This window comes from Notamacropus eugenii, chromosome 5 (assembly GCF_028372415.1).
Source record: "Notamacropus eugenii isolate mMacEug1 chromosome 5, mMacEug1.pri_v2, whole genome shotgun sequence".
Lineage (NCBI taxonomy): Eukaryota > Metazoa > Chordata > Mammalia > Diprotodontia > Macropodidae > Notamacropus > Notamacropus eugenii.
In genome coordinates, this window is record NC_092876.1 from 349,883,843 (window position 1) to 349,899,856 (window position 16,014).

Here is a 16,014-nt window from a genome sequence, read left to right on the forward strand (position 1 = left end):
GCCCTGTTATAAGATATAAGCCTTTCATTTCTAAGATGCACAAGTCAGTCCTGAACCATGGCATAGCACTGACATTATCATAAAAGCAGTCTGCCAGGCCCATTTAAACAATGCACTCAATTAAATTGAGTTCATTAGCACAATTAAAATGTTATGCCATTGTAACTGTATATTGAGGCACTATTCATAAGAAACAAGCCTGGCTTTGCCACTGACTAGCTCCGTAACCTCAGAGAAGTCATTTTAGGTCTCTGAGCCTCAGTTTCCCATTCTGTACAAAAAAGAAGGTTGGTTTCTTCCAGCTTTTACACTCTACTATTCTGAGGATTTTTATCCCCTGAAAGTTGAATTTAGATGTGTGGATTTGGCGAAGTAAGACGCAAAGTGGAAACAGAGTGGATTAAGAGATGAAGAAACCACCTCTCTCAACGGAGGGCTCCTGCTACTTTCCCCACGAGTTGCTTGCCTGTACATATATATTGCCTATACTTGCCCTAAGCGCAGTAATTCCATTGGGATTCTGCATGTATTTTCCACTCTGTCAATTTTGAACCAGTCATTAAACATTTGTTAAAGTACCTAGGCACATTGGGAAGCTGGGGCCTGGAATCAGGAAATCAGACTTCAAATCTGGGCTGTATGACCCTGGGCAAGTCACATCAACTCTGACTGCCTCATTTTCCTTAAGTATAAAATGGCAATCTTAACGGCCCCTGCTTTTCTGGATTATTGTGAGGTTCAAAAGGGATAATCATTATAAAGAGCTCTGAAAAAAAAGCACCACAAAAAAATGCTATTTTAATTATTATTATCTCAGAGGCATTCAGTTAATCCCTTACCTAGAACAAGGATCCCTTTTACAGAAAACCTACAAGTAGTCATCAAGCTTCCCTACAAATTCCTCCAGAAGTAGAAATCTTATGTGACCTTGGAAAATCTCTTATCCTCTTTCAGACTCCGTTTTCTCCTCTGTAAAATGAAGGGGTAAATTAAATGCCATCAGAGGTCTCTTCCAACTCTAGATCTCTGATTCTATTTTCCTATGAATAAGAAACATTTCATTATGGGGGCTAGCTTTTACTATTAGAAAATTATTTTCTTAAATGGAGCTGAAATCTGACTCCTATAACTTCTACCCCATTCAATGTTTTCTTTTCAGAGATCCCAAAGTAACAGCTACTCTTTGATTTTATAGATTAGCTAGCAAATTAGCATAATAGCATTACCCAGGATCCTTTGCAGTTGTTTTCTTTCAAAGGTTGGTGTGACTGAGGTTACAGGATGTAATGGTTTAAGAAAAAAGGAGGGGAAAATTACCATATTTAATATTGTTTCTACAGAAATTGACATAGTTTATAGAGCAGAGGGATATAATGCAATTTACTCCTCCAGCCCTGCTGGAAAAAGAGGAGGGGAGCTGGAGATGGGATTGATGAGGCACAGTCATTGTGTGGTGCTGAGGTAGCTAATGGAGGAGCAGACTCAGAAATATGTTCAGCTCCAGGAGTTGGCTATAAATATCCAGAATAAATGAGTTACCTGTAAAATCTTTGTTTTGTGTGATTGGAATGGTATGTTAGTACCACTAGGTTTGGGATACTCCCTGGATAAAAGACATATGAATGTGTAGAACAAAAATACTTTGATCACAGGGTCTGACCTGTGCAGCAAGTGCAAAGTCACTGATGGAGGAAAAACTCAGAAGAATCAGGTATAAAGGATAGAAGTGACTTTGTGGTCTTTATATAAGATGCAATTTAATTCAACAAAGATTTAATGTTCTTACTGCTGTTATTTGGTTGTTTCAGTCTTGTCTGATTCTTTCTTGGCAAAAATACTGAAGTGGTGTGCCATTTTCTTCTCCAGCTCATTTTGCAAATGAGGAAATTGAGGCAAACAGGGTTAAGTGACTTGCCCAGGGTCATACAGCTAGTATGTGTCTGAGGCCAGATTTGAACTCAGGAAGATGAGACTTCCTCATTCCAGGCCTGGCACTCTATCCACTTAGCTACCTAGGTGCCCCAAAACACTTATTAAGCATCCTCAAATATAAAAGGCACTAAGCTTGATGCTGAAAATACCAAGAAAAATTAAAAAACAAACAAACATTTTCTGCTCTCAAGAATCTCACAGCCTATCATGGGAGGCAACATATATATGTGTGTCTAGCATGTATGCATATTTATGAATATATATACAATATGTATACAAAATATGTAATTTGAGGAAAAAACATTTGTACTTGCAGGTTTCAGGAAAAGGTTTCATATAACTGGAGACAAACTGAGATTTGAAGGAAATGAGAAATTCTAAAAGAGAGTTAACGGGTGACTGTGTGACCCTGGGAAAGTCACTTAATCTTGTTTGCCTCAGTTTCCTCATCTGTAAAATGAACTGGAGAAGGAAATGGCAAACCACTCCAATATCTCTGCCAAGAAAACCCAAAATCAGGTCATGAAGAGTCAGCCAAGACTGATCGATAACAACAAAAGAGAGATAATAGATCCACAGTAGAATTGGAGAACATCAAATTTAGAGGCACAAGGTAGAGAATGAAGTACAAAGAGAAGGTCAAATTGACTTGACAATAAACTGCAAGGAGAAGAGTATGTAACAAGACTGGAAACGTAACTTGAGGCTAGGTAGTGACAAGTTTTAAAGGCAAAACATATGGGTTTGCATTCGCTCCTAGAAGTATTTGGGAATTAGGGTTTGTTTTTTTTGTTTTGTTTTGTTTTGTTTTTTCTGAAGTGGAGTAACATGATCAGACCTGTACTTAAAGAAATTCACTTTGGCAGCTTTGAGAATTACAGGGATTGAAGTGGGGTGAGACCTCAGGAAGTGAAATGAATTAGAAGGTTATTGCAAAAGTCCAGGTGAGAGGTGATAAGGGCTTGAACCAGGGTTCCACTGCCTTTATGTTTTTACCTTTTGTACTTTAGAAATGCAATGAAAGGAAGTCTAGAAGAAAGAGGATAAAGTTGAAGAAGAGAGGTTTCTGAAAGTGTTTTGAAATCTCTCTTGCACTACCCACACCATGGGAAACCTAGGAAGAAAAAGAGGAATTGGGAAGTTGTATAGAGGATAAAGCACATTAAGCAAAATGAGATGCACTGACTTATGAGAAAACTGTTTTTAATGAATAATTAATTATAGATGCTGAAAACAAAGGCCCATCTATTAATACCAATATTCTCCCAGTGATGTTAGATGGCTGTGAGTTATGGTACACTACACCCTCTGAAGAACCAAAGTTGATGATAACCCAAAGGGTAATAGAAGGATGCATGGTGGGTATGAGTAAGCTGAAATATGTTATGAACAAAGAATGATGAAGGTGAAGCAGTGTAAAGGATGTCATCAAAGGAAGATATGATCAGAAAAGAAGATTGCCTGGTTGTGTGAGGGGAAATAAGAGAAAACCAACAGACGTCTCAGGACTCCAGCGGTACTGATATCCTTGGGAGGTTAAGAGACCTTGAGAAAGACCCCTCAGCCCACTTGACCAATCACTTGTGACAAACTTATGGGTGCAAGAATCACATGTGCTGGGCAATGGTGTAGGAAATGTCCCTTTCAATGAGATCGCTCAATGCAGTTGAGTATTACTGTATGTTCTGAAAAATGTTTTCAAGGATAAAGATGCTTGGTATGCTCAATTATAAAATGGGGTGTGATATGGAGGATAAATGATTTCTAAAATCTCTTATAGTTCTAAATATTATGTTCCTAAGCAGGAAGTGAATCATATAAAAAATTCCACTAACAAAGTCAGAGATGGCAAATTTAATTGTTTCCACTTTGAGGGTGGGGGTGAGTAGGGAGGGATGCAATTTCAAAGAAAGCATAGGGGTAAAATTGATTTGTTAATGATATAAATCATCCTAAATTCTAACTATATGTGACTTTTACCTGGACACGAATACACACATAGAGACAGTCTCACGTATACATGATCTTGTACCTGCTCCTGATTCTCCTATTGAAGATATAATACCAAACTGCTCTGCAAGCAGATTTTTAATTCTTATCATTAACTTAACTATTCTTTAGAAGAATGAAAGTTTATCTCAAATAAATCACATTCTTTTCCCAAAGTCCAAGACATGAGAATTACGCAACTAGAACATCTGCATCTTTGCTTTCTTTGAACCTTCTGTACCCACTTGGTGGGTTGTCATAAAAGTAGACACTTAATTCCATTCTCTGTCCTTTGCTATTTATAAATCAACAAATAGCACTGGGAAGATGGATTTAAAATCTGAAAGCTTCTAGTATGGGTAGGGATGGAAGAAGACAAGTAAGTTCCCCTCAGCCTCTAAAATTTTGTGATTCTGGGGCCAATCCCAACTCTGCAACTTAACATCTGTTTGGTACTAGGTAGTTCACATACTCTCTATGGGTCTCATTTTCCTCATCAATAAAATGATTGCTTAAACCTGGTAACATCTAGTTTCCTTCAACTTTATATTAAGCATCAACTACAAGCCTCATCCTGTTAGGTATGATGAAAGATTTCCCCCCCATCCTCCCCAAAAATTTATGGCTTAATCCATACTCTTAATAAACATTCACTCTAGTTGTAGAGACAAATCTACTACATATGAACAAATGAGAAGATAACCGAATGCTAAGCTGTGTAGTCTCAACTTTGAAGCGTTGGGTTTCACATAAGGGGGTGATCCACATGAGGAGATAGTGTGGTACAATGGAAAGAGGGTTAGATTTGGAGACAGAAGACTTCTGTTGGAATGTTGTCCCTGCTATTTTTCACATGTATGATAGTGGGCCCACTGCATCACTCACCTGTAAAATAAGGATTTATAACTACTTTTACAACTCTAAATCAAGGATCAGTGGAGGCTGTTGTTAAGATAAGGTTTCTTATAGACCTGGCCCTTGAGCTGGGCCTTAAAGAATGAGTAAAATAATGAAAGGAGAAACAGAGAATAGGGAAAATAAGATGATCAAAGGCATAAAAGAGAGAAAAACAGTGAGAGGAAGCACACCAAAACAGATAACATGCTGGACCTGAAATCAGGAAGGTCTAGGTTCACATTCTGCCTGTCATTCATTTATTAGCTATGTGACCAGTCACTAACTTCTCTAAAATGGTTTCTCCATTTGTAAAATGAAGGTTTCCAGTTTTAAACTATGATCAGGAATATAGCATTAGAGGTTTTATGATGTTGAATAAGGTGTGACTGGTTGGACTAGGAAACCTCTGAGGTCCTTTCCAGATTTGAGGTTCTGTGCTCCAGACAGAAGAATTTCTATTTGATAGAGGTGACAATAGAAAGCAATCGTGGCCTGTTGAGTAGGAAGAATGGCCTGATAAAACCTGCTCTGAAATGATTAGTATGGCTTTGGTGGCTCCTGATGAATTAGAGAAGGGGGAAAGCAGTGAATGGGAGATAAAATAAAAGGTTGTTGACATAATCTAGGCACGAGATGATGAATGTCTGAACTATGACAGTGGTGGGGGGAATGGAAAATAAAGGGTAGGTGTGACGTATTTTGCTTGAAAAAATTATTGAAGGTGACATATTGGATATAGGGAATGTGAGAGAGAGAAAAGATAAAAATGATGCAAAGGTAGAAAAAAACATGGGCATTCTTTGAATTTTAAAGCCTGGGATAATGGAACTTTTATGAAATTGGATAATTTTGGATGAGAAAATGATGAAAACTATTTTAGGAATATTGAATTTTGGGGATTTCAGTAAACTACCAATACCAATTGTGATTAAAGCACAAGTGAAAGTCAATATTTGAAGTACAGATTGAGAATTACCTACAAGGAAGTGATACTTGAAACTCTCAGAATTGATGAGATCGCTGAAGTACAGGGATCAAAAAGCAGAGCATCAAGGACTTTAAAACCTTAGGAACAACCTATAGTTAAGGAGCCAAGTAAAAGAAGCAAGCTGACAGTGAATGGTTAGAGAAAGACCATTCTTCAAAAGCGAACAGAGGAGTTTTAGCAAGAGTGAGGCTAGTCAGACCTATATAGAAGATTACAACGAAATTGAAACAATGTGAGAGCTGAGAAATAAATCTGATGAGATCATTGTTTGGCAAACTTTGGACAACGATTTTGGAAGCTATCTTAGTTTATAGATAGATATATCCATAGATAGAAGACATCTCCTCCCTCAGATTCCTACTATCACCATCCTAGTTTAGGTCCACATCACCTCTTTCTTAAAACTATTTCATTAGCATTCTAATTGGTTTCCTTTGCCTTTGTTCTTTCAACTAATCCATTTTACTTATAACACTACTAGCTTTCTTTTTCTAAGTCACAGTAACAACTTTTTTCACTCCAGTTTTTCCACTGGATACTGAAATAAGCTCAGTTTTCTCAAAGTTCCACAGTATGGTCCCAATTTCTCATTCCAATCTCATCTTCCTCTACCATTCTACAATATAATCAAACTAGACTACTCATTATTTTTTGAACACATTCTGGGCTTTCAGCCTCTATGCTTTTGCTCACATGACTATTTCCACCAGGAATTCTTACTATATCCAATTCTTAAAATGCTACCTATCTTTCAATGTCCATCTCAAGTACTTCCTGCTTATGAAACCTTTCTTATTGTCCTCCAATGTACACACTGTCTTAGACTTCAGCTCTGGAATTTGCATCCCTGTATATACTTAATCTTAAAATGTCATCATATGGTATGTAGATGACATTGCTTTGACTTGTGGTGACGTCGTGCCCCAAATAGTATAGTATAGTGGGGAGAGTGTTGAATGTGTTAGAATCCTAGCAGTAACTATCAGTAAATTGCTTAACCCTTCTGGACCTTAGTTTCTTCATCTGTAAAATAATGGGGTTGGACTAGAAGACTGACTTCTTTGATCCAATTTCTATCCATGTCTTAAACCCCTGACTAAATTTTAAGCTCCTTGAGAGAACAGCTTGTATCTCCCTCTGTTGTCTGCCCTGTAACACCAAGCACAGCATTTTGTACATAATAAGTACTTAATAAATATTTATTCTGCTGAATGGAATTAGGAAGTCTTCTCCTGAGTTCATTAGTAGAATCACAAATTGAGACTAAGTGACCCTATTGGTCAGTGGTCTTTAAGAAGGTCCAGAAGAGATAAACACCACTCTGTTGGCAGTAGGAATATTTGACCAGAATTTGTGGTTAATCCAATAAGGTCATGGGTTGAATTTTAGGAGAAATATGACTGGAATTTTTATTGGGTATCTGTGAAAATTACTTTGAAAAAACTTTTTTTCTATTGTCAGGAAGAGAATAGTTAAACCTTTAAGAAAATTCAAAATAAATCCGATGCCAGAGCACCTGGTGCTTTGATGAAAGTATCTTGGGAAGACTGGGTCTGTTTAGTACTTATAAATCATTATTTATTTATGTATCAGATTTATATCACACTTTCAAATGGGAGTTCTTCAGGAAAACATCCCAGTTCTGCAGGTGATGCTCATGAATCTGTATGGAACTGTATTTTTCTTTTCCCCCTCCCACTTCCTTTCCTTCTGTGGTTTTCTGAGTTTCTGTGCTGCTGCTGATGCTACCTTTTAAATGAGTCAATATATCCAGTTCTTGATGACTAGTCATGATTAAGGGGCCCATAACACATTTGTGAAAGCAGTGGGTTAACCTCAGTATCCTGTCCAATTTCTAATTTAGGTAATTGTTTCATTATATTCCAGTTGTCAATTTCCCCCCTTCTCTCCTTCCCTCCCTCCTTTTTGTTTTTCGCTCTTCTCTTATTTTCTTTCCTTTTCTTCTTCTCTTCTCCTTTTCCTTCTTCTCTTTCTCTTCCTCCTTTTCTCTGTGGCTCTTTATGTCTCTGTCTGTCTCTCTCTGTCCATGTCTCTCTATCTGTCTGTCTGCCTGTCTGTCTTCCTCTCTCTGTTCTATTGCTATGAACTATTGAGTAACTGCCTTATTCTCCTGTGAAAACAGCAGCATTTCAGTCAAGGATAAAGAAAAATTAAAGTTCTAGAAGGGGGTAATGATAGGGGAACAATAAAATGGTACTTAAAATATTTTAGATGTAAGTGAAAAACTTTTGTCCAGGAACTTAGCATTAATTTTTTAGATAGCTGAGGCTTTGTTTGCATATTGTGGCAGTGTGGTGTACAATATAAAGAACCCATCTCACAGCCAGAAAAACCTGAGTTCCAGTCCCAACTTTGAAAGATATCAATCGACAAGTATTTATCAAGTACCTACCATGTTCCAGGCATTGTAATAGATACTGGGATATATATATACACAAACACACACACACACAAAATGAAATAATCCCTATACACAAAGAGCTTACATTTTAATGGGAGCCTGAAATCACAGGTCCAGACCTCTTTACTACATTGAACCCTTCCTTGTAGCACAGAACAGAAAAAAAAACAGTGAAACAACAAAAGCAGTGATTGCGTATGATAGTATATATAGTATTCCAAAATTATCTTTCATCTCTCTATGAGGAGGGAAATGTATTTCATCATCTGTTTTCATGGTAAATGTATGTATGTATGTATGTGTATGTATGTATGTATGTATGTACATATATATAAGTATTATCAATCCAAGTTCTATAGCCCTTCGGGGTCATCTTAATTTTTTTTATTATAGCCATTGTGTCCATTTGTTCTCCTGGTTCTGTTTACTTCACTGTGCATTAGTTCCTATAAGTTCTCATGCTTCTTTAACTTGTTGGTTTGTTTTTTTTGGTTTATTTTTGTTATTTCTTATAGTAAAATTACAATTGATGGAATCCACATACCTTGGTATCCTTTAGAAAAACCTACCTTTTCAGTTTTAATGCTGATCTTACCTCAGACTCATTGGTAATGCTATATCAAAGCACCTTTCTTATTCACTCCCTGAAATTCATCTGCAAACTGTCCTATTTTTAAAAAACCAACTAGTCCCCAAAGAAGGGTCATGAAAAGGATACTAAGAAATGCATAAGTTGCTTTTCTGACTAAGATATTGAGAACAAAGTCTTGAGGTTCCTCATTACTAATAGAAAGATCATTCTGGATCCTCTTTCCCTCAGAAGACTAGTAGGGATCACTGGACTGTCTCATACACAAGAGCCATGGAAATCTGGAGGAGTATCATCAGTGGCAGTATCTTCTTCCTGAAGAGGTCCCCTGGAGAGCTTTCTTCAAGCTACATAGTTTACTGGTTGCGTTGATGATATTTTTACCAAGTTGTGCCTGAGAGTCAATTGGCAGATGAGTGTTGAGTTAACATTATTTTATAACCTTTCATAACTTCTGTACAAGTCCAGTGCCTCAGGTATAACAGATTATTAGACTCTTTTCCTGCCCTGTGATACCTATCTGCCTGTATATATGTAGTTTTCTTACGACTTCTTCCTTCTAGCATAGTCATCTTGAAACACCTACTTCTCTTTCCCTTATTGGCAATTATTTTATCATCCTTTCCTTTATCCCTCACTATGTTGACCTAGCTGTCTTCTTTTGACTTATTACATCTACTCTTCTCCACTAGTGTTTTACCTGTGGTCACACTTTGTTCCCTTCTCCTTGACTCCTTACCTCATAATGTAGAATCACCTTTCCCTCCCAATGACTCACTTCTTCTCAAGTTTTGACATTTTCTTAAGCAAAAAAAAAAAAGGTTATTCAGTTCTCATGATGATTAGCCACTGTGTCTCATCCATAGGTTTAATTTCAATATCTTTTCTGTTGAAAAAAAAAGTGAAGGAAATTATCTCATAGTCCACTGAGCAACACCTCAGTTGCCTGATAGGAAGGTTGGACCCTGCTTTTGCTAGAAATCTCCTCACTATCCTGAATTTCTGGGTTCTTATTGTATAGGGTATCCTAAAAGTAAATTTAAAACTACACATAGACTATTCATCCCAGCAAACGTGGACTGAATCCTTAGGATTAGTTCTTTCTCTTTTTTTTGGTCCCAGCATGACCACTTTGCTGAGACCTCTGGAGCAGTAGAGTTGTAGAATGTCAGAGTATGATAGGACCTTAGTGAATATCTGGTACAATCTCTTTCACAGCTGAGAAAACTGAGGCTAAGACTGGCTCAAAGTCACAGAGCTCCTTGCTGACGTAAATAACAAGAACTCCAAATGAGAAGACTAGAAGCTTACAGGACTGAGAAGAGGTCATCTGCTGCTCTCACAACTGTGAAATGAAATTGATTAGAGTTCTATGGGGTGATTTGGGGTATCAGTTAGAAAGAAGATAAATGATGTTTAGTGAGACCGATGATTTGAGGTTGGCCTTGTTGCAAAGTGTTCGAGTTTAATTGAAGAGTTGATGGTTGTGGTAGGTTGTATATTATTTGTCAAGGGAAGGTTGAGAGAGAAGAAAAGGCTGGGGGTGGCAAAGAGGGTGTGATGACATAGTGGTAGCTACAATTGTCTTGTCCTCCCTTTATGTCATTATGGGAGTGTGAATTTATCTAATCAAAGTTCTTGTTTGATTGACCTAGTGACAACTCCTCCCCCACTCTGGCACTGCCATATATCCCTCTGGGAGCAAGCACTGATGACAGCTATGAGGTTATATTTGATCTAATACTGCTTACTTCAGTCATTTCAGATAAACTTGCTTCTAGCTCTCATCTTAGAAAGGAGAGACACTAAATTGGAGTTTAAGAGAGAAATGCCAGTCCTAAAGCGTAGACACTCACAGTTCTAGGGCTTGTTCCACTGGACTTTGTTGCCACCTTTATCACTCAGTGTCACTTTAACTTTCTTGGTCTCAGTTTCCTCAAATATAAAATCAGAGGATTGGACTGGTTTGACATGAAGTCTTTCATCTTGTGAGTCTTTCTACCCCATCCCTTGTTTCCCTGGCTATCAGATTATTGAGGTGTTGAATAGACAATAAAACTAGGGTAGTCTGGGCCTGGAAATGGGAGAACACATCTGATTGTTTAATTTGGGATTACAGGATTACAAATTTTACAGACAAAGAGACTGATGACCAGAAAGGTCAGGTAAATTGGCTCAGGTCACAGAAGCAGCAAAGTTCCAGAGACAACCTTTGTGAAGGGGCTTTTGGCATCAAATTGGCACCTGTTTCACTAACCCACAATGTCTCTTGCAGTTTTGTTTTGCTTTGTTTACCCAAGTAAAACTAGTGCTTAAATTAATAAAACTTAACATTGAAATTACAACAAAGCTCTACATACATTCAGAGTGAGATTTTTCCTTACCACAAGGTGGACATTCTTAACACAGAAGAACTTTCCTAATAAAGAGGATTGCCTGAATTATACTTAGTCAAGAGACTCTAGACGAATATAGTTGGAAAGCAATTGATTATACTCAGAGGCTGTGGGATCAAATCCTATCCCTGATACTAGTATTATTTCTCTACCATGCCCCAGAAACCTCTTTATTTTGAAAACTCAAGTAAGTCTTCTAATTCACATCTCCATCTCTTTCAGCCTCTCTCACTCTGGATGGCTCCTATCAGAACCTCCATTTCAGGAGGGCACTGAATCTTACAACGTCTCCTCCCTCTATAGTCTTCTCTTCTGCTTTTAAGTTTAATCTGTCTTATTAACATTTTGTCCAACACTTCCTTAAGTCAACCATTAACAAAACCATAAACCAAGCCCTGATTTACAACATTTGCCAATTTGTAAGGTGCAAATGCTCTCTTCATACAACTGGGTCCAACACACCTCAGTTTCTCCCATTAGAAGGTAAGCTCCTCGAAGACAAAGACTTTTTTCTCTCTCCTTATGCTTTTTTTTTTTTTTCTGGTGCTTAGCACAGTGCCTGGCATAGACGAAGTATTTAATAAATGCTTGATTTATTGACTGACCTTGGGCAAATCAGTTAGACTTCCTGGTCCTCAACTGCAATTTCAGTAAAATGAGGTCTTTGGATAAAATGGTGTCTGAAGTTCCTTCTAGCTCTCCATTTGTGATCCTATGATTGATCTCAGTCTTGCATTATACTTTGTCTTCAGCATGAAGCTTTTCCTGATGCCCAAGTGCCCCCTTCAGGCTCCTCCTTAAAATACCTTTTATATATTTTGTATACGCTTATTTATGCATGTTTTCTCCCCTCCTTGAAAACTGACATTTCTTCATTTAAAAAAAAAAATTTATCTTGTTGTCTTCAATGCTTGGCAAAAAGTAGATCCTCAATAAATGCTTCTTGATTGACTGATAATTTTTTTTAACATTGGAGGGAGACTTGCCACATAAGAGTAAATAGATGTAAAATGTTTTGTAAACTACAGTGATGCAAATAGAAGGCATAATTACGATAATTAAAGTATGTCTAAATCTGATAGGGAATAGCGTTCCCTAAAAATATGGTGTTGTGAAATCAGAACTGAATTTAGAGTCAAAAGAACTCTATTTGAGAGTCAGAGCCCCTTTCTTTTTCTTATTTGTTGTTCAGACTTGTTCAATACTTTGTGACTCCATTGGGCCTTTTCTTGGCAAAGATACTGGAATGCTGTGTCATTTCCGACTCCAGATCATTTTATAGGTGAGGAAATTGAGGCAAACAGGTTTAAATGACTTGTCCAGGATCATACAACTAATAAATATCTGAGGCAGAATTTGAACTCAGGTCTTCCTGACTCCAAACCTGGCACTCTATTCACTGAACCATCTAGCTGTCCTTATTAGGTACCTAATAAATGTTTATTGAATTAGATTGGATTATTGTTTATTGAATTAACTAGCTCTGAGATGGTGGGGGAAGTCACTTCACCCTTTTAATCTGCAAAATGAGGTTGGATGAGATGATTCCTTCTAGCAATCCTGTCCCAGCACTCTATGAATTTCTGATTCTAAAATTTTAAAACAACTTGTAGGTTATTTTTATAGACATAGTGTAATGTTAATTAAAGTTAAAGGTCTTCCCTCTCCCTTAATAGGCTTCACCTGAGGTCCATTAAGGGATGCTTTTGTTAATTTCAATGAGGCACCAGATGAGGATAGTCATGACACTCTGGAACGTGTATATTTAATCTGAGGTGAGGTTTTGCTTTGGGGGGTTGGAAGAAGGTTCATGCGCCAGATGAGACTGGATAGCTGTTAAGGAGCCTGGCTTTGAAAACCCAGCTGTAGGTGATTCTCTCTGAAATACCTATGTCTGTATGTAAAGGTCTGGACAGTTAGACCTGTCTGTTGATTTGGGATACATGTATTGCTTATGCTCAGACAGGTGGAAGCCCTGTCTGCTGGTCTTCATTTCTCTGCTTGTATTTTCTCTGTTGGGATATGTGATTAAAGAAGATTGCTGACCCTTCAAGAGTTACTTTCCTTTTTTAGAAAAGCAGTTCTAGGGACCTGTGCATCAGGCCCTTCTGTGTATGTCGGGGTCCTTGCTGCTACACATGTAAAGTTATTTTAGATACAAAATTTCAAGACCAAACACAGAACTTAAAGGAATCAGACACATTTCTTATAACTAAGGGCCTCTGTGACACTCAAGCAGGTTTCCCCTTTCTACCTTCATCAGAACTCCTGCATAACAAACTCCCAATCATTTTAAGAACCCTGGTCAGTTCCAGTTTAATCTTACCCATTTATTAAAGTGCATTGATTCCCTCTCAGCCAGCAGCAGGTATGCAGTGGGCCTGGAAGGCAGGTTAGCTCATTTTGCAATCCTCAAATAGTAACTTCCCTTGTGCATAGATAATAGCTTCATTTGTCACAAGCCCACAGAAGGGAATTCAGTCATTGTTCTTAGAGTGGGTGGGATGAAAGCCAAGGGGTTTCCAATACTCTTTGCGGATGTGAGGACAGAATACAATCTGGATACAGCTGAACCAGGAGATAGGGAACTCCAAAGGGTAAAGTCCTAAAGGAACCAAGGGACAAGTAGCTTTTCTATGAATACCCTTAGGATATCTCTGACTTTCATTCCTCTGTAATTCACAAACTAAAGGGCAAAGTATTTGGCCAGTTATGGGCTGGAGGGAGGAGTTTGGTGGAGAGTGCAGTCAACCATCATTTCTTAAGCTCCTACAAAGTACCAGCCCTGGACCTAAACTCTGGAGATGTGAAACCAACGTTGGCAAAAACACATTCCCAGAACACAAGGAACTCTCATTATAATGGAAGAGAAGATGTGCAAACGACTATAAGATAGATACTGTGGGAAATTGAAGATAATGTCAAAGGGAAAGCAATCACAGTTGGGGGGTGGGAGGTGGAGAGGGGAAGGATAGTCTTCCCAAAGATGGCAAGATTTGAACTGAGGGTGCTAGGGATTGGAGATGAGGAAGGAGAGCATCCCAAGCATAGGAGACATCTCTTGCAGAAGCATGGAGTCAGGGCTCAAAGGCACTGTTAGGGGTGGGGAAAGGATGGAAGGGAGAGAGAGAAAGAGAAACATATAGACAGACAAACTCGTGGGAATTGAGTTGATCTTGAAGGAAACCAAGAAAGGAAAGGTGATCCATATCACTGATGAGAAGGAAAATTCATTTGCCAAGTGTGTATAAGTTAGTGGCACCCTCACCTCCCCCCCAAAAATACTGTAATTTTGTGAAGAGTCAAGCACCTTCTTCTTGGGCATTGTGACCAGTGGTTGCATTCAAGTTTATGGTACCCAGTCCAGGAGGTAAAGACTCCCATGTTCAGTCAGATGAACAAAACTTTTCCCGCCCCTCTCCTGGTGATAGATGTATTCAACTGTCAGATGTACACCTCAACTGGACCTAATCTTCCTCTGAAACCTGCCTGTTTGGGAAACTCTGGGGTCCTAGAACCTATAAATGTAATTTTATATTTAATGAGAAAAACATATTTTATAAATATATATGTGTGTGTGAGTGTGTGCGTGTATACTTGCATGTGTATATGTGTATATATGTGTATGTATATATACATGCATGTATATGTGGGTATACATATGTCTACATATGCATATATAGATGGAGACTGGCAAAACTTTTTGGCACTGAAAGTATGGGCAGCACATTTATCTTTTATGACCAAAGTATCACTTGATGGTAAGATAGGGATAGGGAAAAGGTATATGAGAAAGGGTTCTTTACAGTAGTTTATCTGACTTACAACATGAGGAATGGCCAAGAAAAGGATGCTCCAGCTGCACACATCGTCTCCATTTGCTGAGTCAAATAAGGGATAATTTATGGGTTCTCAGAGTCAAGAACTGGAAATCTTATATAGTCATAATATTTGAAAAAAAAAGCAACAAAAAATCTAGAGCATTGATCAGTGCTGAAAATAAATTATCCCTGAAAGGATGATAGCAATTATATCAATCAAGGGACACTGGGACTTTTCTTGAGTTGCTGTAACCTCTCTGAGTTTCAACTGGCCTTATGACTTTGGGCAAATCACTTAACTTACTTGTATGCCAAAAATCATTAACTAGAAGTCAGCCTTATGGTGGTGTTTTTTCCCCTAGTCTTGCCCATGAATAGCAGACATGGTCTGTAATCAAGCCAGTACCTAGTATCACATGGTACCTCTGAAGCATACTACCTTTTGCAGCCTAATTTTCTCTGTTTCTTTTTCTGTAAAATAAAGGAGTTGGGTCTTTAGGGTCTCTAATGTACCTTTCAGCTCTAAATCTGTGATCCTTCACAGCTGAATTCTAGTCCCTTCTCTGACATATGCCAGCTAAGTGACCCTTATTAAGTGATTTTAATTCTAAGCTACTCTCAGGGCACCTAGGTGGTACAGTGGATTGAATACTGGCCCTAGAATCAGCAGAACTTGAATTCAAATTCAGCCTCAGACACTTGACAATTACTAGCTGTGTGACTCTAGGCAAGTCACTTAACCCTGATTGCCTCATCAAAAAAAAAAAAAAATTCTAAATCGGTTGGACTTAGCAGAACCTGTGAGCTGATTTAGCACTGGAGAATCTAAGCACTCCTCTTCTCAATGAGGCCTTTGGGTAGGACAGAAACTTATAAAACCATCTACCAGGGCAGTACAGGATTGTGAGCTGCATTGGTGGCGAGAATAGCCATACAACTGATAATCACAGGTAATTTCGAAATTGAATAAATATATCTGT

General features: G+C 38.1%; 1 long non-coding RNA gene across 2 annotated transcripts in view; it reads left to right on the top strand.

Annotated features, from left to right (window-relative positions):
* LOC140506603 (uncharacterized) overlaps window positions 1-16,014 on the top strand; it is a 244,408-nt gene that overhangs the window by 219,176 nt on the left and 9,218 nt on the right. The window lies entirely within an intron of this gene.